Consider the following 6,727-nt stretch of genomic DNA (forward strand, 5'->3'; position numbering starts at 1 on the left):
TTAGATACGTTACACAGAACACGCCCATCATTCAACTGAGATAGGAAGTTCACCTGACGCTGTGCTAATTTAATAGGTCCATCGCCCTGCAAATAAACAGAAGAAATGAAGATGGACAAAATTTCCAAAGGCGTACAATATTCTCATTATAAAAAACTGCAAAATTGAATAATGGGTGAAGAGTAAACCATAAACCACCAGCAACTAGTATAGTACTGACGAGAACTGTTTGTCTGCAGGACTACGGTTTGCCACCAGGCGCTGAGTTACGTTCAAATAAAAAACATCTTCAAAACTTTCAACCGGAAAAAAGAAACTTTTGTCACCTCCTCGATAGCCTTGAAAAAGAAAAGGCAAGCATCCATACAGTAAACAAACGCTTTTGAGCTGCAATGGAAATAAAACAAGAAGTCGCTGTACAACCATGCCGAATAATAAAAATTTCATCGTCCGTCGTTGACTTTTTTTGCGCGCGGTGTGAGATAAAAGTAGACACACCTCATAATGAGGCCATGCTTTATCAGAATAACAGGGAACACAGGGAGGGGGTAAATTCACCTGAAGAACAAACCTGATTTGGAACTTTCAATCACATGGCCAATATCAGGCTACTAATCAGAAGACAGACAGAAAACATTCAACAAATACGGTGAAGGACAAGCGTGATAGCCATCCCTAAGTTAGTTGCCATGGACGTTCATCGAGATAACGTGTGGGAGCAATCACGCTAGCGGCCCAGGTAGTATTGTAAGAACAGCATTTCCCAACAAATTGACGAACAGACTTCAAAGTGGCATGCCTATTTCGGGCATCGTATTGCCAGATTAAAGCGCCACGTTTGTCAGAGAAATTTTATGTCAATATTGTTAAAAGTCACGTTTTCCTCTGGTAATTTTCCATTTTTAGCTACTTGAAAACCGAATAAATTAAAAGAAATACCACAATCGGCAAATTCAAGGGAATTTTTAAGCTCACTGCAAAGTAATATGTACGCACAACAGTTAGATTGTGGTCTTTCCAGGGAAGACTGGGCAGCAATTGGCACATAGTATCCGGAAGATTTCCACGTAAAAACATCAAAGGGCTGCGCTGAAAAAAGGAATAGCATCGTGTTGCGCCCGCGAACATGTGGATTCAGTGTGGATCATCTTGCCAGTTTAGTCCATTTCGTCAGCGTTGTGTGCTGTGGTCAAACATGTAACGCAAAAATCCAGTACGCTAGAGTACCCGGTTTTATGGATGATAGTCTTTTGTCGTGCACCCCTCTTGAGCGATATCTGAAATGTTTGCGGGTGCACAACATAAACTGGTAACCTGTGATCCTCAGGTTTTTCGCGATTTGGATAATCGCACACTTACAAAAGTTAACCAAAACTGATAGTCCACTATGGGGTCGTACGAAATCTCTCACCAATTTCTGGGTACCTGCCAGGTGACCCATAAAAAAACATGTTTAATAACTAATGCCATGTATCATACTCGAAAATAATGACCCCACCAAAATCCTACCGATTTACGATAACGCTTTACGATCTGAGTTTCATGAATTGAGGTAATAGCATTTTACCCATTCCGCAACTATTCGGGGCTCTACGAACTGTTCCAGAATGTGTCAGTAATGCCGTTCCTGTTTGGCTATCGTCAGTTGTTTTTCGGTGATAACGGACCGGGTGATCTGAAACCATCGCCGAGCGCACAACATCCGCCAAACTGTATAAAGCAACACACATTTATCACCGAAGCAAGTGTTTGGCTTGTGCATATTTCCAATGTGTTGTGCAGGCTACCGTTGCGTTCCCAAAGGTACTATACAGCTCTATGTTTTTGAGGGTCGCTGGTATTGCGCGGCGTGTATCGTTAATAAATTACCGGTTAAAATACTTACTTCTACGGCCAGCATCTGGTGAAATATGTGGACGGAATACACGGGTAATATAGGAGTGTATGCATAACTTATCCAAAAGCAAAATTCTTGTAAGCGACCACCTCCAGGGGGTTTCCCGGAGGAGATGTCATTAGTTCCATATTTTGATCGGCCAATTCAACCACATACCTTTGATGAGAAGGATTTAGCAATTAATACGGGGAAACTAACTGACTCACTTCTCTCCATACAACCTTGAGTGACAGTTGTGAACCAGTATTAAGACCGATAAATCGAAAGCCGGGAAAACAGCCGAACACATGCGATATCCCAATTGGGTATGCCGGTTTGTGCTGCCTTTCTAATTATTACTAATGGAATCTTCTAAACGTATCTCCGAGTTAAGCCCTTGTTAACATTACGCGGCTTGAAACTAGAAGGGCTGTATCACCAACACAATTGTGGTTAAGATACTTACCTCTGCGGCGACCATCTAGTTCAGTTTGCGAATGAAAAATTAACAAAGCACTAGTATTATATGAGTGTCCTGAATAACGTATCTACCTGCAAGATCTTTATGGACCATTTCTATGCAACGAAATTGCAGCATCTTTTGCAACTGATGTCTTAACGTGACTGAAAGATCTACCCCCAGTGAAGCGTTCATATTTTTCCACCGGGTGATTGGTTAGGACGTAACGATGGCTGTTGATCGAATTGACTTACCTATTTCAGGGAGCGAGCAACGTATTCACTTACCTAAGAGACTGTGTCCTTCAAATGTTTGAAAAAATGTGGATTCTACGCTCTCGAAGGGTTTGCCCCTAGCTGGTGACTATGTGATGGACCTTTACAAGCGGGAGCGAACATTATTTGTGCATCGTACTGTGCATACTGAAACGCCCTCCTTTGACACTGACATATTAAATGTTATCCAGATATAACCGGGATCAAACTGAAATTACGTCTCTCCATAGACGCTTATATTATGTTTTATTGATTCATTTTTAACAGCATTACATCGGTGGGCGTAGGACAGTTTAAACATGAAATATTTTTGCCTTATTTCCCAAGCTGAGATCTGCAAAACAATGTGGCGAAATAGATGCCCTGGTGACCATATTCACCCTTAGTAAATAGCCCGCTTCTGCGAATTGAGAGCCAACGTAACATGGTGCACTTTCAACTGTCCACCAAGAAACAAAGGCACTAGTGGTTTCTTTGGAATGACGACTGGAACGTTCGCTCAGACATTTAGGGTTATGCGCATTTGTAAACGGGACCACGTAGCAGTTCACAGCGCACAGACAACCGGTGTAGATAATTGATCCGAATAAATTCTCAGCAGTTGACAGGTAACTGCAACCGCTCAGCTGAAGCCCACTCTGTGCATGACGTCAACACATTTTTCGGGATGTATTATAATATGAATAGAACCGTCCCGAATCGCAGCCCCATTTTCTACTACTGCAGACAGTTGAGGCAGACAGGTGTGCATGGGGAATTACGCGGTTTGTGAATCGACATCTACAAGTCGCCATGCTTCAACGTTTCCAGAAACTGGAAGATATTACGTAACTTAAGATGTTTTCAAGGTAGTCTAAACAAAATCACCGAAAACGGCATGACCAATTGTGACTCAATCACGTGCTAATCATGGAACTTGTTTTGCTGTCTGTGTTTCTGACTGGGCGATCTATAATCCAGAATGGGCGCCCGTAACATTTTGCCCATGGAAACGCAGCTACTTGCAGACTGCACAAAGGGGTGATCGAGAAAGCGGTCCAAGGCTTATGTCAAAGAAAACACTCTTCAACAAATCCACGAATTGTTCTCCAACTGGCATACCCATTTGAAGCACTGCATTACCAGACTGATGCGGAACCGGAGTCGCATTTTCATCTGGCGATTTTCCGTTTAAGCTATCTGAAAACAGAATGAGGTAAAGGAAATATTACTACTGACACATTTAGCGGCATTTTCAAACACACTGCCACATGCTATACAGAGTGATTGGGAAGATCGTGGACGTCCCAGAGACTGCCACATAATGCTAGGAGGATTTACCGGAAAAACATTAAAGGGCTGAACTGAAAAAAGAAATGAGCCGTGAACATGTAAACACAGCGCGGTTAATCTGTCTCATTCAGTTCACTTCGTCAACTTCGTGTGGTGGAACCAACCATAAAACACATTATAGTATACGGTTTCCCGGAATCAATATTAACGATTGGTAGCCTTTTATCGTGCAACCCACCTGAGCGATAGCTGAAATGTTTACGAGTGCGTGATATAAACTGGTAGCTTGCGATCTACTGGCTCTGCACCATTTGGTAAATTAGATGGGACTAAAAGACCGCCATGAAGTCGTGCGGATTATCTCGTCGATTTTAAGGTGCTTGCCTGGTCACCTGTAAAATACGATGTATTTAATCGCTGACGCTGTGTATCGTACTAAACAATAATGATCTCACGAGAACCTGACCCCTAACTCTAACGCTATGCGATTCACAGATTCTGAATTAAGACAACGGNTTTTTTTCATTTTGCTCAACCGACGACGCGTAGGCTTCCACGTAACGCATCAGAGGGTGCTAATCGTTTACCGTGATTCACGGACGAGGTGATAAGAAATGGCTGTATATGGCATTCGGCACACCCCTACAGTTTATTCGCGGGCCTTGAAATCTAGTGTCACAGGGAAAAACGTATGCTGGCATTCGTTCCAAAAATCTTCCAGGAAAATCGTGGAGCAGGCTGGATTACACGTGATGCAACAGCGCCCCGGTAATATTGACAGCGAAACCCACGTGTGTTTTCCCGAGAGTGCTATTCTATCCTATGAAACTTGATTGCATTTGTCCAATAGTCCAATAGTAAAACGTATCAGCCTGTACTGGCCGGAACCTTGAAACTCAAGCGGGCATGGTTAAAAAATGCAATATCAGATTCCAAACGGAAATACACACCGCTCGTTTTGAATAGGAATATAATGCGAATGAACAGTTATTAGCAAGATCTGGACCGCTCTAACTTAAACCGGAGTGCCTCAATATTATGACATGATTAGGCCACTGAAGCAGGTGGTTGGCTTGGGCATAATTCGAATTCCGGAGGCACGAGTAAGCTGCATACGTAAATAGTATTATTCTATCTTCAAACCTCCCTCCACGTTATGCTCATATCGCGCAGCTTGGAAATGGGAAGCATGGATGGACGATAAATAACTGATTCACATACCGCCGCCAACGTCATAATTGGTGGAATTCCCGGAAGCAAAGCATGGACGCAATAAAAAGAAAAACATTGGTATCAAACTGAATTAAATATACATGTTATTCACGTGCAAAAGGTTTGTGGACAACTACCACAAATGGAAGTGACAGCGTCTTATGCAGATTCAGCCTACGTTAACTTGACTAAAACCACTACCCAGAGCAAACATTTATGTTGATCCACGTGTGCTCTGTTCAGGACATTACTGGAACGTTACATTTTGTTTGTTTCCAAAAACGCGCAGCGGCTACAAGTAGTCTAGGAAATGTTGCACACAACCTGCCCTACAAAAGTTCAGACAATACCTGGATTCTATCTTTCCATAATTTCCACTTACACAGTGTCTCTGTGGAGGAGCTTTTCCCGCCACAAGGGACATAATTTCTACATTTTGATGCGCCAGACAATAACGAGATACTTGTTAGATATTTATCACCAGATAACCTGACTCACTTTGCTTCGCATGGGCTTGTTGGAAAGCATTCTGCACCGAACTCAAGATCGACAAAGGTCGGTAAACAGACGAAATTACTTTGAAGGATGGGCGCTATTTTCCAAGCTGAGGTGTGCGAACTAACGCGCAGAAACAGATGGCGTGATAATAAAACGCATATCTAGTAGCTAGCACACTCGTGCGATCTTTTACAAGGGGTGTTTCAGCATTCATCCATCAAGTGCTCGGATCAGGTATCACATCTTTATGCAGGAGCGAGTTACCTTAAAGAGACGAACCAACGTAGCGAATGCGGCAACATTAGGAGCTGGCTTGACAGTGCGGATTTAGTACTTCCCTGACCCGTGCTCGAATCAGCATCCCTCGTTCCCTGCCGGGTTACAAATGCGTCACAAAATGTTACCAGATTGAAATGCACATGCTGACGTTTTTTCCAAAAATCTTTCTGTGAAATAATCTGGGAACCAGGATTCCATGACGTCCCAGCTCTTCGACTAAAAGCTCTTTTACGTGCAGGTTTGCCTATACAACTTTTGGGAGAGTCTCTCATGTTTATTCACGGCTATTACATAGCAAATTTTTGAATCTCCGGACACCACACTCGGCTACCTGCTCACTTGATAAATTTCATCGCTGATGGTTCTGCGCAAAATACCATTTATAATTTTGAACCAGATTTTTTAATAGGACTCTACAAAGGCTCCTAACGTAACCATTCGGATTACATCACATTATGGTTCAATTTTTGACGTCCCTAGAAACTACGTCACGCGGCGTGTCCCTCAAACGATTTGGTATTTGAACACGTGTGAGATTTAACATTCGGTATGCCAGTTTGTGTTGGCTATCTAATTATTACCAATCTTATACTCCGAATGGCTCTCCGTGTTCAGCAATCGCGTGGCTAGGAAATTGTAAGGGTGCACATCCAATACAATTGTAGTTGGAATACTTACATCTGCGGCGGCGATCTGTTCGAATTCACGAATGGAAATTATGGACACATGAATTATAAGTGTCTTGACTACTCTAACTAACTGCGTAATCTTTGAGGACCACCTTCACGCAGAGAATTTGCAAATGTTGTCTCATATTAACTAAAATATCTACCCACAGTAGGGCATTGATATTTT

The sequence above is a fragment of the Opisthorchis viverrini genome (genome assembly GCF_000715545.1).
Source record: "Opisthorchis viverrini unplaced genomic scaffold opera_v5_770, whole genome shotgun sequence".
NCBI classification, from domain to species: domain Eukaryota; kingdom Metazoa; phylum Platyhelminthes; class Trematoda; order Opisthorchiida; family Opisthorchiidae; genus Opisthorchis; species Opisthorchis viverrini.